The sequence below is a fragment of the Parasteatoda tepidariorum genome, chromosome 3 (assembly GCF_982258835.1).
Source record: "Parasteatoda tepidariorum strain Cologne lab strain chromosome 3, Ptep-v5.0, whole genome shotgun sequence".
In the NCBI taxonomy this organism is placed as follows: domain Eukaryota; kingdom Metazoa; phylum Arthropoda; class Arachnida; order Araneae; family Theridiidae; genus Parasteatoda; species Parasteatoda tepidariorum.
The window spans coordinates 63,054,919-63,072,054 of NC_141757.1; the positions used below are offsets into that span (position 1 = coordinate 63,054,919).

The following is a 17,136-nucleotide window of genomic DNA, read 5'->3' on the forward strand; positions in this document are numbered from 1 at the left end:
TATATTCACGAGGAAAATATATTATTCCGTTAAATGTTAATTTGTTGAATACTGATTAGTTTGAATGATAAGGAATCGTAAGAAAATCCACCTAGCGTTAGTGTGTTTTGAATTTAATGCTTACTTACTTCACTATTTAATACTAATACTTTTCACCAATTAATAAACGTTTTCTTCCATGAGAAAAAAAAGTATAGTCAAAATTATCAGAATATGGTAAAATTATTTGCAGTGTTTCTGGTCTATGGGAACACCAAAACGCAACGTAATTTTTACCGAATCGCTTAGCCTACCGAAGCGCTAGGTAAAATTAACAATAAAATAAGGTTTTATAGTATTTGTTAAAAACCATTTTTTCGGTTCAAAAAAGTTTTCATTTTCGCATTTGTTACTAAATTTGTGGTCATATTAACTATAATTAGCGGAAAAGTTACCAAATGAATGGTTTAAATACAGTATATTTTGGCTTTAGTAACTATGGCTTTAGTAAATTAAGATGATTTCTTTCATCAGAAATGTCATCACAATATCATACGGTAATTTTACCTTATAATAATCTGTTGTCTAGCAAAAAATTCAAAATAATTGTACTTAAAAAGATTAACAAAAAGTGCTGAAATTGCACAGTTAGTTTTTTGTTTTTAATCTTTTAGTTTCCAAATTTTAAGAATAATACAATCGATGGAAAATTTTGATAAGTTCCAATAAAAAATTCATGAATTGAAATAATAATGGAAACATGCAATTAAATTATCTACTCAAAAATGCTCATTTTTTTAATTTTACGTTATTATATACTTTTAAAAGATTTGAAAAATATGCGTAATGTTCGAAAAATTGTGCCATTTGACGGTATTCGTGCAATTTTACCTTTATGTGCATTTCTAATGTATTTAGAAAAGCACGTGTAAATTCATTCAAATGAAGTGACAAAATTATTTCTGCTATTCTTTGAAAAAAACAACGTGTTTTATATTTATCTACCATTATCAATACTTTTATAAGGAAAAAATATCAGTTTTTAAAGACATTTCCCGACAACATTCCAGCCTGTTGCACGGAATGGAACTTTTGGGAACCAGCTCCAAATTTCTCCAACTTTTAAAAAGTTGATTGTTTCAACTAAATCGCTTGAGTGTTAAATTTTTAATTGATTCAATTTATAATTTTCACGTAGCGTTTTGATTCTTTAATTACTATTATTCTTTAACAAAACTTTAAATATTTCTCTCAAAAAATTAAGCTGCAATAAAAAAGGTAAAATCTTAAATAATAATAATAAAACACAATTCGTGATTTTTGAAAACTTAGGGATCATTCCTACTGAATGTGTTTTCATTGTTCTACTTTAAATATACCTATCAAATTCTCATTTTCTAAATGCATATTTCATACAAATTTTTATTTTGATGAAAATGTGACAAAAATATTGCCGGCGTAGTGTTGTGAAATATTTTGTTCTAAAATGAAAAGTTTATTTTCTAAACATTTAAATTCTACGCAAAATCGTTTATTTACAACAAAAAGACGTGAAAAGAATATCCCCATTCTTCTCTTAAGATGGAATAGTTTAGAGCGTTAGAGAGTTCAGAATAGTTTATTTTCTAAACATTTAAATTCTACGCAAAATCGTTTATTTACAACAAAAAGACGTGAAAAGAATATCCCCATTCTTCTCTTAAGATGGAAACCTATTAAACTTTTCAGCTTGTTTTCGAACGGCATCGTCAGAATAGTTTAGAGCGTTAGAGAGTTCAGAATAGTTTATTTTCTAAACATTTAAATTCTACGCAAAATCGTTTATTTACAACAAAAAGACGTGAAAAGAATATCCCCATTCTTCTCTTAAGATGGAAACCTATTAAACTTTTCAGCTTGTTTTCGAACGGCATCGTCAGAATAGTTTAGAGCGGGTTCCAAAACCTCCGTGTTGAGGAACTGACTCAATGTCAGACAGCAAAAGCCGAAAGACCTTATTATTTCAGAACACTTTTGAACTTTATTTTTGAAAGGCACGGTCAGCTGTTTGGAGCGTACCCGTTGCCTTTTTTTTAATGAATAATAGACTTATTTTAAAAATCATATCTGAAGAGTCTTGGAATAACTCTGAAATGTATCAAAGCAGAATAATTACGTATAATTTGGTGAAATGATTATAAATTAAAATTTTAAAATACCCTGAAACTTACTTTTCTTTTATTTATTGAAAATTAAAATAAAGCTTCTACTCTTTTATGAGCATGAAAAAAAAGTTTTGTTTCGATCTTAATTTCTGAAGAAGCAATATTTTTTAAATCTTTGAATTTCAAATATTTGGAAATGGTCTGGAAACTAAATTAATACTATTGTTTTGAAATATAAAGGTTGAATTTAACTAAAAACTAACTAATAATATGAATTTTTTGATTTATTAAAAAAAAGGAAGGGGTAAGAAGACTTTTTTTTAGTTGACCTATTTAATATTTTTTTAATCTATATTCGCGTAAGACTTAATAACTCTTAAGCAAATAGCATCAAATTTATGTGGTATATAAAGATGCAATTACAAGGTGTAGAAAGATATAATTTTCGAAAAATGAAAACGATTTACTACTGACACGCGTGGAGAATAAAGTCTTTATTTTTTCAAATTTTTGACTGATATTTTACTGACAGTCAAAATCAATCTCAGATAGACTCGAATATTTTGCTGAAATCGCTGATGCGGGATCACATACTCTTGTTTTTAAAAGCAGTTTGGCAGAAGAAGAGTACAAAACATCTGACATATTGTCTTGTGTTGAGAGCCAAAGTTTGTAATTTATTAAACTTGACAATAAAAAACGAATTAAATGATTTAAAATTTAATGACCCATTTCATAACTTGTGCTATGGTATCTAATTTATAAAATGATTTATTGTTGTCTTTAGATGTCATGAGCAAATAAAACTGTTATAATGAGAGCATGAAAGTAACTGCACTGTAAAAAAAGGATATTTAAATTTCACGAAAATTTTTTCGATTTTAACGAAACCATTTCCTGGTATGAGCTCCGAGCGAACATTTCGTCAAAGAGACGAAATAACCATTGTCACTTCTTTGAGGAAATTAATTTTGTCAATAGTAAAGAAATATTTTTCTTTTTTTTTTCCAAAAGAAAACCTCGCAGTGCATATATCTGACTCAACACAAGAATGACAAATCGAACAGAGCGATAAATTTAACCCCTGCCAGAAGCGGGATTCTAACCCCGGATCTTGCTGATACGAGGCCAACACCTTCGCTACAATCCTTTCGGCTTATTTCATCAGTTTATTTTCGATCTTGTCGTCTTCATCCTAGTTTCGTCATTCCAGTTACTACAAAACATTGCGATGAAGTTTTGAGTCATGGAAACATTTTCGTCATACATTTAAGAATTTCCGATTCGTCACAAATGACGCGATTTCGTGACGAAGTAACTCTCAAAATTAACGAAACATAGCTCATGGATTGCCGAATCGTCAACAGTGATATTTTAATGTCAGAGAGGGAATGTTAGAAAAGAAAGAAAAAGAATTAATGAGTTATAAGTTGAAAGAAAATAATTTTGGATATAGTTAAGGAAATTAAAGTTTTACGCATCAGTGTCTAAGAATGTTATTAATCTAAATAAAATATTGAGTTTCAGAAAAATTCAAAAATTTAAAAAAAATGACACTTTTAATTTTGCTGACGAACCTGTACTGATTATAAAGGAAAAATTAATGCAAAATTACCTGCTAATGCTATGTGATGGTGACAGCAATGTGAAATCAAAGAATTTAGTGTTACGAAAAGATGGTGTTTATATATGTTTTTGTAATACTTCGTCCTGTTTTATTTTGCTATTGCCCTTCTCACTAAAAATTCACAATTAAAAAAAAAATTAAAGAACCATCACTATACGATTATTTCTTATTCAAATGAATTTTATTGACGCAATCTTTTGAACAAAATTACAAAAGCTACGAAATATTTCCTTTCGAACAATATTTTTCTCTTTCTGATTGTTTAACTACATCAATTTACCAAATATATGTGTATAAGTTTTAAAAAAATGCGACAATGGTGCAACAAATAATTATTTTAAATCCCGAATAGTTTATAAATGTATATCATTTTATAAGAGACGAATGGAAAAAAGAGAGTCTTAGATTGAGACCATTTTTAAAATTCATATAATAATTCAAATGATTTTGGATAAATTATAACTCAAATAATAACAAATAAATAATAATATAAAATAATAAATTAATAATAGTAAATAATAATAAAAATAATAATAAATAATAGTAAATAATAATAAAAATAACAAATAGTAATACTAAATAAATAATAATAATATATAAATAATAATAAATAATAATACTAAATAAATAATAATGATCTATAAATAATAATAAATAATAATACTAAATAAATAATAATGATCTATAAATAATAATAAATAATAATACTAAATAAATTATAATAAATAAATACAGAAATGAAAACCTATAAACTACTAAATGGGTTAAGAGCGCTAAGGTTAAGGGTTAAAAAGTATGAAGGGTATGGAGCGTTGGGTTAAGGGTTAACTACGAAATGGGTTAAGAGCACCTCAGTCAGCATTAATTTGAATTCGAATTTTGATGAATTAAGAACCATCAAAACAATTTTTGGGCTTCAATTCTTTGAAATTTGAAAACAAATTCTGATAAACTTTTCAAATTATGTACTTTTTAATGTAACTCTAATAACGAAATTTTTCCTTTTGCTAAAAACAATGAAATCTGTCTAGAATTTGAATTGTAAACTGCTTTTAAATTGTAATTTGCAATTCCAGAATCTTTTGAAATTCAGACGTACAATCAAAGCAATTAATTCTCTTCTGCTTCGACTGCTCCATGTAGATCCAACATCGAAAAAAAGAGCCGTTTTCATTAATGAGAATTTTAAAATGCATTTAAAGTGACTCATTAATTTAAATAAAATTTATGAAAAAAATTCTATTATCGAACAAATGGTAGGTTTTAATCACGTATATAGGTTTTAAGCAGCAGACGACTTTTAAATTTTAACTAGCTATTCTTGACTATTTTTAAATTGAATTGAGCAATCAAATAAATTTTTTCTTGTCGTCTGCTCCTTCCTGAATTAACATTATAAATCGTCGTTTTCATTATGGAGAAAATTTAAATACATTTAAAAGTGACTCATTCTTTTAAATCAAGCTCACGAAATTTTTCTCATACCGAAAACAATCGAATTTATCTAAGATTTAAACAGCAAGCTACTTTTACATTTTAATTTGCTATTCGAGAATCTTTTGAAAGTCAAATAATATCAATCGTCGTCTTCTACCTGGAGATCGAACATCGTAAAAGGGGGCGTTTTCACTAATGAGAGAGTGGAAAAGTATTTAAAAGCGACTCATTCATTTAAATCAAGGTCTCATCAGTCGCATCAGAGATGTGATTTTTTTCTTTCTTTTACAGAGGGAGGCCGACCTGTCCTTCGGAATGCGAGGTCAAGCGGAAGAAGTGAAGAAGGAGGCTCATCCAGGTCATACGGACATAATAACGGTCCTTCTTTTTCCGTCCCGGCGGATCTTCACTTATCACGTCACTTTCAAAGTTCAATTATGGTCTCAGACACGTGCAATTTAAAAAGTTGAAAGGTCTCCACTATTCTAGTGGGTTAAGTGTAAATATTTTCGTATAATGTTAAGAAAAAAAACGGTTAAGTTTTCACCAAATAGTCTCATCAGGGTAACATAAAACAAAAGCGTTGCCGTAAAAAAAATTTATTTGCTGAGTTAAAATAATATACTAAATTAAAATGGTATCTGTCATATTTTTTTTCTAATTTAGTGTACATAACCTATGGCAAAATTCATATGCCCAAATTTATCTGAACTACTTCTGTATTGACTATATAACAAATCTAAATTAATTAATAATAATTAAAATTACACAAATTTACGTTACATAATTTAAGAACAGTTAAGTGTTACATAAGTATTTGCTAAATTATAGTTTTTCATTTAATTCCTTATTGCCAAAGTGGAAGAATTGTAGCATTATTTTAACACAAATATTAAATGCAATGAATTAGATTGCTATAAAATTGCACCGAAAGCTTAATATTAATTGAAAAATTATCAAAATCTGAAGTAATTTGAGGTACAAAAGAACTTATTTGGAGCAGTTGAGTGCTATATAAGCATTTGTAAAATTATGGCTTTTCAATTAATTCCTTATTGCCAAAATCGAAGTATTGTGACATTAATTTAGCACTGATATTAAATGTAATGAATTAGCCTTAAAGATTGTTATAAAATCGTACTGAAAACTTATTATTAATTGGAAAATTATCGAAATCTGAAATAATTTGAGGTTCAAAAAAACGTATTAGGAACAAATAAGTGCTATGTGAGTATTTTTAAAATTATAGCTTTTCCTTTAATTCCTTATTGTCAAAGTCGAAGTATTGTAACATTAGTTCAGCATTAATGTTAAATGTAATGAATTAGCCTTAAAGATTGCTGTAAAATCGTACTGAGAACCTATTATTTATTAATTGGAAAATTATAGAAATCTGAAATTATTTGAGGTTAAAAAAATTTATTCGAAAAATTTGCAAGATATATATTTTTTGCAACTGATAAAATTTAAAAGATAACTCGGAAATGATACGTGAAAGTAGTTTATCGTGAAAAAATAATTCGAACTATTTTAAAATGCAATGTTCAAAAACATACTGTTGGTATAAATAATTTAATGACTGCAAATAGTTCATTGATTACAAGTTTGTTATATTTGATGTGTAACATAATCTTTAGAGTTTGTTCAATAGGATCTTTCTTCAATATAAAGTATTAAAATATTGCTTCTTAACAAAGATAATTGATGCTTTATATTTCTCAATACCAAGCATCAAGTAGGTTGAAAAGCAAACAGTGTTACTCCAATAGAAGTTCAGAATCGTCAATGTTAATGAAAAGCAAATGAGAAGATAATTTCTGTATTAAGATTTTAAATTTCATTTTTTAATTTCATTCTTTTGCCTTGAATAAATATTCATTTTAAATTGTTAAATTATTTTTTAATAAAACATAATTTAAGCGTTTAAACATAATTATAACGTTTATGGGACTGAAGTATAATTACTTTCATAAGAGTGCATTCCCTTTAAGATACTTAAATTTGAAATGTAATAAAAAACTGAAAATTTTAAGCATTTACAAATTTAAATATCTAGAAATATTTTTGTTTCACAGTGTGACATAAATTGCAAACTGACAAAAATTCTTGATCAAATTATAATAAAAAGTACCAGCACTCAGAATGTCGGTACTTTTTATCGTAAAATTCATTTTTACCGAACAGATTACGGAACAAAATATTTGATATTCCGTAATTTTAAAGTAAGAATAACAGTAACATCACTAAAGGTTGTTATGCCTCTCGTAGGTATCATGATAAGATTATCAAAATATACCACACTTTCTAAACTTTATCACACGTAATAAAACAATATTTAATTGTTAATTTTATGAAAGTAATTACCAAAGCGATCCAGAAAAAATTACCGAGATTTTTAGAGTTCCCATAGAGCTTGAAAAACGGTAAATTTTACCATATTCTTGTAGTTTTGAAAATGCTTTTTTTCTTCTGTGTAAAGTCATGTGAAAAGTACTGTTATGTCATTTGAAAATGTCCAAAAAAAAGTATAATCAAGTAAGAGAATTGTAAGCAGTTGAAAATAATGATAGATAGTAGCAATTTTGCTGCGAGTTTTGCGAAATAGCCATTGGTATGAAACTAGAGAAAAATGGAAAGGCGAAACCCGCAACACCAGTATCTCGGAAAACACAATAATGTCCTTGGAGGGAAACCTAAATTTTATCGTGATTATGCAATGAATAATCTCGTTTAACTGCTTCAATCATGGAATGCGGTAATTTATGACATAATCTTGTTTTTATAAGGATGATAAAGTCATTAATAAATAAGTAAACTATTATAGGCACTGATAAATAGGCACTGATAAATAAGTAAATTATTCTTAAAAACATGAAGTGATTGCCTTATCACTTTATATCTCTATATAACATAAAATCATAATGGTCTAACAGTTTTCCATTGTCGTCGGTGCATTTTTATTGGTCAGATAATTACATGGTAGGATCCAGTTTTCCCATGTTGTGTCTTCATATTGTTTTGTCTGTCATTCACATAAAGTTAATAAAAGTTATAAAGGTACTGTTTTCTCATAAATATATTTCCTTTTCGGTTATTAATACGTTTTTGAATTTGATTGTTTTCTAAAATAAGAGTGTAAAACTAAGAAAACTGTTATTTTTTTATAAATTTTTTGTTATTATAGCGTAATTCTAAGCTACATTTTAAGATAAAGTTATTTGAATCGGTGTCCAACCTTATTAACCATTTAAAAATTGTTATTTTCGTACAAATTACATTAATATACTATTATAAGTTACTGTTAAGGACCAGAGTTAGTTACAGTTAAGGAAGGCACCAGATCTAGGTCCGGACCAGTCCCAACCGGACTGGTCCTCCAGGTTGGGAGTTGGGCATCAGGCTAACGACCTTATCCCGTAAAAATATATTGTTACGAAAACCAAATGAACAAGAAACCGGACTGCTCTCTCAGAGACGATTTGTAGAACGCTTTAAGGACTTGAAATTTGGATGCTGGAAATTATCAATTTAAAATCCTAAGAAATACTAACTGGAGAAAAAAGAAAGGTATGCTGTACTAGAACACAATTGAACAACTACCAAATAGTAAATTAACTACAACACTTCAAATATTCAAAAATCTATAATTCTTATCATAGTGGCTCAGCTTCATTTACCGAAATCGGCAGTAATTCGAAATTAACATTTGTGGTAACTTTAGTGAATCGGCAGTAACCTCTATTATTCAGCCAGTAGCATTACAGCTCGATTTTCTTGTGATCTTAAAAAATTCATTAAGTAATTTATTTTGTAAAATAAGCATAAAAAGGAATGTTTTAAAACTTTTTTTCTTCCTTTGAGAAGCGGTCCACGCGCTGAATCAGTGTGAAACTATTAAATATTGACCGTTCCCGACTTTGGAACATAATTGTTACGGTCATTCGAGGTCGTAAAGGACAACGATGGTTAAGAATTATTTAGCAAAAAAATAAGATATATAACTGCTGATAACGTAACTTGACACAGCAATGAGTTAAAGGGAGAAAATTGACGTGACAATGAAAGCATAGCGTGACAGTAAGAGAGCTTTTCCTTCGGTCTTACATAAGACTAATGAATGAACTTGAAACCCAAAGACTAGTTGCAACGACACGCTATTTCCTTAAACAAAGGTTACAGCTTCTATGCTTAATTTGATGCCAAAAGTACACTTCAGAAGAAAAGTGTTCAATTATGTTTGTAAGCGGATGTGTGCAAACTGTAAAAAATTCCGTATCAAATTACGGTAAAAAGTACCGGCAGCCTCAGTGCCGGTACTTTTTAGCGTAAAATCCACTTTTACGGGAACGTGTTACGGAACGAAAAATCTGATATAACGTAATTTTTACAGTAATAATCCCCGTAAAATCACTGAATCAGTTTAATTAAATAAATATTACTGTGAAAATTACGATATAGAATTTTACGGTAAAATTGAATTTTGAAATAACAATGGATTTTACAATAACAATGGTAAATGGATTTTACGGATGAAGCTTCCAAAGAACCGGTACTTTTTACTGTAATTTGATCCGGAAATTTTTACAGTGCCACTGCTTAAATAGTCTGATACTTTTATTAGACGAAATATATTTTTAGCTACTATTACAACACATTGCTTTTTTTAACTTCTCTTAGGTGAAATATACTTCTCTGTGAAATATTTCACTATAGCTAAATATTCCATATTATTTCTCCATAGCTTTCTTTTATCACAAAATTCATTGCGGTATTCAAAATTCATTGGTCCGTATGTAGTTTAAAAATAAAAATTATAGTATTTTTAATCATCATTTAGCATTTCCATAACTTTCGTTAATTATTTTCTGCCACCTCAAAACTCCTTAGTAAATTTATATTCAAAATAAATATAGTTTTTTTTTTCTTTCGAAATAATTATCTTTTTCTTTAGTACACAAATCTTTAAATTAAAATCCTTATATAGTTTTGCTTAGAATGCTTGGAAAGAAGAAATTTTTTGAATAATTTTCATTGTTTGCAAATTTTCTGCTTTTTTGTAAAATAAATTTTTTTTATATATTTTTAAAGATATCCGTGTAAAAAATGTCTACAAAAATGGCAATAATTTTTATTTATTAATTGATTTAAGTAAAAATATTACTTCAGTTATCAAAACTAGAATTTATTCAAAAATAGTGAAATAATAATTAATATTTTTGTACATTTGTCACTAGAGACAAAAGAAAGTCTTTTTTATCTGAAAAATGTTTTTTGTTTTGTTTCGATCTGATTTTTTAAAAATAAAGAAAGAAAATTAATTTTCATCATGGAAAACATAAACAACCCTTTTGCTAGCATTTTGGTAATTGGATTTCTTAAATATTTTATTAAGGAAAAAATGAGATATGGAATAAAAACGGTTTTGGGTTCTTGGATTGTTTAATAAATTTTTAATTCTGAATCGAATTTAAGAAGTAACGTACGAGCTGTTGTGTTTATAAACAATTAGCAACAGATTCCGACGAAAATAAATTTTGAAGAAGGACAGACGCATTGTGAAAAAGCTACAAAAAACTAAAAATGATTAATCACAAAATGAGAAAATTATTGTTCTCAGTTATCGAAATTTACTAACTTTATTCTTAAATGAAATTTTTACTTTTAAGTAAAAAAAAATCATTGTTTAGTAATTATTTGCACCTGTATTTTTCAATTTGACACACGAACTGCGTGTTGTAAAACTTAAGCAACAAGAGATTGATAGTAGTGTTTTAAGAGTAAGAAACAATTTTTTTAAAAAAATGGAAGAAATCTTATTTAAATTTTAAAAATTAGTTTATTTCAATATTGTAACGAATTATATTATATCAGTATAACTTATTTATTTAAAAGTATTAACGCTCTAAAGTATGTTGCAGTTAAAAAACGAAATGATAAAAATTAATAATGTATAACGTATTGAAAATTTTTGAAAAATGGAATATATTTGAATCTATTATAATGTTTTTTCAAGAATTTATATTTATAACACTTATCTTATAACCCTCCCTACGTTAATATTGTTATAAAAGTATAAATAAAAGTTGTCCTATAATATGATTTGATTGTTCTAAAATGTAATTTTGAATTAATGCTCTAATTAAAAAAAAAGGAAGAGTTAGTCTGTCCGTGGATGCGTCTGTTGTAACATAATTCTGTTTAAAATAACATAATTCTAGTTAATAAACCTAAATTATACGGTATTTAAGTAATTTATTTTAATAATTTTTCCTTTCATATGAAAGTGGCTAACCGGATATTCTGTTTCTCAAAATTATAGTTTTCGTTATCACTCATTCAGTAAAAAATACAAAACTGAAAAGTAAATTTAACTAAAATGGTTTTTATACCAATCTTTAAAGTATTATGAGAACATAACCAAATTTTACCACAATTACCAAATTCTATCACATACTATTCCTTAATAAAACCATATTTTATTGTTAATTTTAACGAAATCATTACTAAAGTACTTCGGAAAAAATTACTGATCTTTTCAGTGTTCCCATAGAGCTGGAAACACGTAAAATTCTATCATATTCTAGTAGTTTTGATCATACTTTTCTCAATGAAGAAAAGCTTTGTTATAAGAATTCTTAAAAAAGGGAATGGGTTTTAAAAAAATTAAGCATTACATTTCATTCCTATTTTTTAGAACGTTAAAAAAAATAGTAGTGTAAGGGAAGAGATTTAAGCTTATAATCATGTCATTAATCTAACTGATATTCAGAAAACAAACTGAAAACTCTTTTTGTAACAACCTTAGCTCAGGTTCCGGTTCAGTCCACAGGGATTATGATAGGGATTACTGGATAAAAACACAGGTATCCCTCTGATGGGGAATTTTCTGTGTATTTTCTCAATCTACCTGTCGAAAAGGCCGCGCAAAGAATTATTGCAAAACGGGGTTGGAAATCGTAGTCAGTGGATCTCTATAATGTAGGTTTCGGTCTTGCGAATTTTATTTTAGTTTTTTCGTTGCTTCTCAAGGATATATTTTGATTTTAAGTGTGCCTGAAGAAAATTTTTGCAGGACTTCAGTTTATGGATTTTTAAGGAAAAAGTTAACTTTTTTAGAGTAAGTAGATATTCTTTCTCTGATTCTATAAAAACTAATTTAAGGAAAAAAATTGCTGAATTTTAAATTCAATTAGTTGAAAACATCAATTCGTATTCCATTTAGCCCATCGATTGAGTATCATATATTGAGTATTAAAATAATGTAGAATAATAATATAATGTAATAGAATAATATAATGTAGAATAATAATGTAATATAATAGAATAATATAATAATATAATGTGGAATAATAATATAATGTAATAATAATGTAATATAATAGAATAATATAATGTAATAATAATGTAATAGAATAATATAATTTAGAATAATAATATAATGTAATAGAATAATATAATAATATAATGTAATAATAATGTAATAGAATATTAAAATTAAAATCATAGAATTTTCTTCTTGCAACAGTAATGTTGTACCATTTTAACATGTACTTTTTTAAAACTAGATAATAGCTTAAATTTTAAAGAGTGATTGAAAAAAATTACAATTTTTTTTTAAAATTTTAGATTTATTTAAGGGGTATTTTTTAGTAAATGAGAGTTTTTTTAAAAAAATGTAACAACTACTTAAGTAGAAATCTTTTATCTATTTTTTTAATGTTTTTAAAGTTATATTTTACGTATTTTCTTGGGCAAAATTGAGAAGTAAAAACAAAATTAAAATTATTCCAGAATTGTACGTAATTTCATTTCGATTTCCTGTTACCTTATATAATCTATTATTTATTAACTTCTTATTTTTAATGAACAATTTTTTCATAAGTTTTCGATTTTTCATTAATAAATATAATAAAATGTTTTGTAAAGACACAAAGTTATTAGCATCATGACTCTAATGGTCAGGATTTTTTATAATTGCCATGATTTTAAATTATTTTTATTTACAACAAATATCTCGCAGCCCTATTAAGTTTTCATGAAATTTAAATTTGGATGAATTTTAAAACTACAATTGGTAAACGCTTAGTAGAACTATTTTTCAAACATCATATTAACAAATGAAGTAAATCTTTCCAAAAATTGTCACACACTTTGTTTTTAATTTTTTTCTCCGTACCAAAAGCTTTAAGAAAATTTTATTTATCAAAACAAATCTGTTCTTAATAATATTTTGAAATATATATTTTTTGTTTAGTGAAGATGCCCCATGTTAATAATAACTTTTTTGCAAATATATTTTGCAAAGTAATTTAATTTTTAAATATTTCACGGGATAATTTGCAACACATCGAATTGGCAAATACACTCACTGTCTGAAGTTATGATGCATCGTGTTAAATTATAACTTCTAACCTTTGGTAAAAAGCATATTCATGTTAAAATCTGTACACTCTGATGTGATGCTGATTCCATGATAAGAACATTAATTGTTTTCAAAATTTGAAAAAAGAAAATTCTATTCTTAACAACACCTAGCCCTTTTTGAAACATTTTGGTCAAAGGTTAACGCAATGATATAATTTTGTGAGCATTTCAATTTCATAATTTGAAGTTTGCCTCAGATTGTTTTTATAAATTTTAGTAAACTTTAACAATTTGTTTGTAAAATAGGAGGACGTTTTTCAATAATGAAAGAACTGCATTTGAAATTTATATTCTTCAAGAAGGGTTTAAGTTTCTTAATTTGCCGATTGTTACAATTATAACCCTTTTTGAAAAGTTTTGAATGGGACATCTTATATGTCACTATCAGTTTGACGTATAAAATTTTTTCAGGTTTATTTCCTGGAAAAAAATACCGGTATTGAATGCTTAACATCGTGATGTATTTTATCTTTTGAGGGGTGCTTCGGTGTGGTTCTAATCCAAGTTGTTTCTTAAAGTAATGAGTGAAAAAAAACTTAAATTTAGCTCCATTTCGAATACTATATATAAAGCATTTTCGTAACAGTCAATTATGAACCTTTGGGGTCATGGAGATTAAGGTTCCACATTTCTTGACCAACGACATGACTTCAGCAATGTCGTCAGCTTTAGTCAGTCGCCTCTACCTCACCGACCAGCTGGTACCTATCGATCTGCAGCTGAGTGGGTTTCAAATCGGAGCTAATTATCGAAACCCAGGATTTTATAATGACAACTCAATGCCTTTACTCAACTGAGCAATTATTTAGATGAAATAAAAAATTAAAAATAGAATTCAGTTCTGAAAAAATATCATACCACTAATATTATACGTAACAGTTAGGATAATACTCTACATAGTACAGAAAATGTTATTAAATGTTAATTCTAATTGCATAATAAATGAAAGGAGAAAAAATTATACTTAACTCTACCGAAAAATGATAAATACCGTGTTTCAGGCTCTTTATAAGAACTCCAAAAAAACCGGCAATTTTTACCGAAGCGCTTCGGTAATAATTTTGAGAAAAATTACAATAAAATAAGTTTTATAATATGTGAAATCATTTGATGCACGTCAAAAATATATAAATAATATATAAATATATAAAATTTAGTAATTTTATCATGGTAGCTTAGAACATGGCATAAATTGCTATGCCCATTTATTCCGATAAATTTAAATTTAAATTTTTTATTTTTACTAAATTTGTGGTAATAAGAATTCTAACTTTGAAAACCAAAATTTGCGGTTAACTAGATACCAGAAGGATATTCATTTTTGATAAAGGTTTCCATATGAATGGAAACCTTTTATGGTTTAAATACCATATATTTTGATACCATACCATTAAATACCATATATTTTTATTAACTTTAATTATAACTATTTTCATCAGAAATGTCAATACCATATAGGAAGGTAATTTTATCAGAATCTTTTTCTTCGATAGTTATATGCATTTTGATAGTAATAATATTTAAATAATGTATAATATTACTTTTAATACGTATTATTTACAGCATAATAAATATCCTATTAAATTTAATACAAGATAACATTTAAAGTAATAAATGAAAAACATTGTAAAGTTTGGTTCCATTTCGTAGGCTAGAAAGATTATATTATAGATAAAAAATAGAATTTTTATCCTATAAATATCATTTATTTTTACCGTTTCTTTTTTTAAATATCATATCCTCTATATATCATTTTTATCCTATAAGTATCATACTTTACGTAAAAGGTAGAAATTCTTCTTTTTACAGACAATTTTATCAAATGTTAATGCAATTATATGATAAATGTTAATTTATATTATTAGGATAAATAAATAAAAAATTTAGAATCGAAACTTTTCTCTTGTTCGCAATAAATTATCTATTTTTATAAAAAAAAATTGTATTTTAGTAACTTTCTAATTTCTTAGTATGAAAAATATTTCACTTAACTTTGAAATAGAACTAAAATTTATCTGTAAGCAGCTTTCTCTTTCAATACATTCAGAAACATATTTTGATAAATATGAGAAATAAAATAAATCGAAAAATAAAATAGACAACATAAATACAGTTTATATAATAATAAAAAAATATTAGAAATCACATATATTTTATTCTCTACAATTATCGTATTTATAACCTTTCTAAAATAATTCTTTACATGGAAAAAATTCCTTGTTAACTTTTATTTATAAATAAAACTAATGGTTCCGCCTTTGTTCTTATTTAGTTTAAATCTTTCTTAGTTTTAATTTAGCACGTTTTCCTGGTAAACGTTAATATTTCCTTGAAACTGTAATAAATTTTACTTAAAAAAAATTAAAACTGAAGAATTTAAAAGTTTCCTTAAAAGTTAATTTTTTTTGTCTAGACTGTATTGTTTGAAATTTGCATCATGTATATTTTCATAACTATATATAATTGTTATGACATTTAATTATAGTTTTAATAAAAATAACTGCTTCTTTTATAAATGAAATCTTTTAAATTGTTTTGTAAATAAATTGTTTTGTAAATAAATTATTTTGCAAGACTAAATTAATTACATTTTTTTTAAAATTTCACTTGTATTCATTATAATCTTGTGATTATTCTTGAGAATAAATTATATTGATCAATTTTAGTCTTGAAAGTAAAATATTTTTGAATTTAATATCAAAAGCAAAGGAAAATTAAATGCTTAAAATTTTAACTAAAACGGCTTGTACAGTTACAATTTAATATTGCTTTTATATTTGATGATACTATAGTTGTAATTTCGTAGTAATTTCACTGTAAATCCTCATATTCAGCCTTAAAAAATTAAAACTAACTGTTCATAGTACTATTGCAGAGGGATTGGTTTACCAGAAACGGTCATCATTTACGATCGCATCAGAATTATTCATTCATTTTCAAAACATTTTAGAACGTTAAATATGGTTGAATATAAATTGATCAATAATCCTAAAAATGTTTTTTACTTAAACAACATTAATAGTTACAATTTAATAATACTTTTTTCATTTTTTCATTTGATTATACTGAATCGTAATTTCGTAGTAATTCCACCGTATATTCTCGTAAACAGCCTTTGAACTTAAAACTGTAATTGATCATAGTATTATTGCAGAGGGATTGGTTTTCCTGTACCGGTTATCATCTACGATAGGATCAGAGTTATTCATTTCCAAAACATTTGCACGCCAATCACGTTTTCGAACCTATTCTGGAATGGTGACCTTAACCAGTGATTTAAAAATTACTTTGAGCACTCAGGGTGGTGTTTGAGGTAAACAGTTTTACACGTGTCCACGTTGCCTATCATCGAAGAATTTAGAATTTTATGACGTAAACGAAAAGTAATGAAGGCAAAAATCTGAATTAATTAAGGAGATATGGAATTTTTAGAATATATTTTTTATTATTGCATTTGGGATCATTAAAGATAATTTGAACGTAAAGGTAAAACAATTCGAATTATTCAAAGTATGAATTACCCAA

At 26.4% G+C, this 17,136-nt stretch overlaps 1 protein-coding gene across 1 annotated transcript in view; it reads left to right on the plus strand.

The window, feature by feature from the left end:
• Positions 1 to 12,120: 12,120 nt before the first annotated feature.
• Cad99C (cadherin 99C) overlaps positions 12,121 to 17,136 on the plus strand; it is a 109,539-nt gene continuing 104,523 nt past the window's right edge. The window contains exon 1 of the mRNA XM_087159459.1: positions 12,121 to 12,304. The gene's annotated coding sequence lies outside the window, so the exon portion shown is untranslated. The remainder of the gene's footprint in view (positions 12,305 to 17,136) is intronic.